This window comes from Populus nigra, chromosome 2, assembly GCF_951802175.1.
Source record: "Populus nigra chromosome 2, ddPopNigr1.1, whole genome shotgun sequence".
Lineage (NCBI taxonomy): Eukaryota > Viridiplantae > Streptophyta > Magnoliopsida > Malpighiales > Salicaceae > Populus > Populus nigra.
The window spans coordinates 25,408,876-25,411,178 of NC_084853.1; positions in this window are offsets into that span (position 1 = coordinate 25,408,876).

The following is a 2,303-nucleotide window of genomic DNA, read 5'->3' on the forward strand; positions in this document are numbered from 1 at the left end:
GCGTGCCCCCCTGACGAATTTTCCTGCCTGGCCCGGCCGGTCCAGCCCCTATTCGTCGAAAAATCTGCGCTGCCGATTTTCCCCGACGAACCTGCAGCTGCACAAATCCGCGCTGCCACTGCCCCATTGTCTGGACCAACAGTCTTTTCCATCAAGCCCTGGACTATAAATCGTCCAAACTCATCGCCAGCACCTGCTGCCGATTCTGCCGACTTTGCTGATTTCATCGGCGCTGCCGATTCCAACACTGCACCCACCGTGTCTAAACCAGCGCTGTTTCGTCAGCGTGTCCCCTTGATGAATTTCCCTGCCTGGCCTGGACAGTCCATCTTCCAGCCCATGTTCGTCGAAAAATCTGCGCTGTCGATTTCCAACACTACCCCCTGCATCCAAACCAGCATTGTTTCCTCAGCTCTTCCCCTGACGATTTCAGCCCTGTAACAGGAGGCCTCCAATCCCGCCAACGGGAGCCAAGTTGATAGGGAAGAGAATTGAATGACGCGCCTGGGCCTCGCACCCCGCCACCCGAGGGGCCTTTTTCCCGGCAGCCTCTGAAAAACTCTAGCTTTCACGGTCTTCGCCGCCCCTCACCACCATGGCAGGTGTCACGGGGTTAAATTTTTCGCAACGAAATTCAACCCAATGCGGCAGTCTAGTCCCGACTAGACTCAGCCTTGCCTCACTCTTTTCGCTCGTGTTTCCTACGACTATGTGTTTCGCTCACCCAAAGAGGTTCTCACACTAGCTTCGTCGCAAACAAGGAAACCAACACAAGCAAGCACAACAAGATTACAAGAATCCCTCTCAACCTTTATTTATCTCATCAACAAAGGAATACACAAAAAGAGTGTGTGTGCTGTGCACAAAATCGCATCCTCCACAACAGAGGCTTGGCAAGCCTATTTATAGACATACATGAGCTGCAGGCTCCCCCCCATTATCCCCCATTTTCGGGACCTAGTGGAGCACTTCCTCCAACCCATGATCCCATGTTTTCAGGACATAGTGGAGCACTACCTCTTACCCATGATCCCATGTTTCCAGGACTTAGTGGCATGGAGAACACCCCAGTTATGCTCCCACGTTTTGCCTCCCATGAAGCTGCCACTTCCCCCATTTCCTGGCTGTCTACTTGGCAGTCCCAACTGCATGTTCTGCTGCGTTAGCTACTGACTTAGAAGGTCCAGTATCTAAGCCCCCACGTCCATGCCAAGTCGTAGCTCAAAGACTCGCATAGATCATTGCACGCTGCTTGCCGAATTCGTTTCTGCCTATGCAAGGTTGCCGCTGTCCATCGCTGTCGAATTCTAGGCAGTGTGCTTTCGTTGGCGCGTCCCCGCGCCTAGAGCCCTAACAAACCACCCCCACTAGAAGAGTCCGACGCCCTCGTCGGAATAGATGTGAGGTAGTCTTGTATTTGGTCCTCAAATTGCCATAAATCTGTATCCTTTTCCCACGAAACCTCCTCATTTTTCTTCCATTTTATCAAGAATTCTGTCCGCCGATTCTTTCAATGTTGGCCGAGTCTACGATGATCCATAATCTTGACAATACCATCGTCAAATTGTTTATGAATCGTAGGAGGAGCTCGTTGCGACTTACTTCTTTTCGGATCCTCGTGATCTTCATAAAAAGGCCGCAAGTAACTTACGTGAAAAGTAGGATGAAGCTTCAGCCGTTCGGGCAGCTTCAATCTGTATGCCACAGCCCCTACCTTTTCAATGACCTCAAAAGGCCCGTCATACCTTGGCACCAACCCTCGGTGCTTCGTTGTCCCCATAATTTTCTTCCAAATTTGCGGAGTTAACTTGAGCAACACCTTGTCACCCACACTGAATTCCAGCAATCTTCGTTTTTTATTGGCATATTTGAGCATCCTTTTCCTTGCCTTACGCAAGCTATCTTGGGCTTGCTCAAATAGTTCCTGCCGTTCCATCGCAAACCTGTACGCCGCTGGACTCTTCCCACCCGATATCTGCACTGCAATCTCCGCAGGAGTTTGGGGTTGGGCTCCCAAAACCAGCTCAAACAGACTTGCTTCCGTTGCCGAGGATTTTTGAAGATTATAGCAAAACTGCGCACTATCCAGCAACTCCAGCCAGTTTCGCTGCGTCGCTGTCACGTAGTGTCTCAAATATTCCTCCAGCAAAGCATTTATCCTTTCCGTTTGTCCATCAGTTTGCGGGTGATTGGCAGTCGAAAACTTCAGCCTTGTTCCCATCATGTTGAACAATGCTGTCCAGAATCTACCCGTGAATCTCACATCACGATCACTTACAATGTCTGAAGGTACTCCAAAGTAT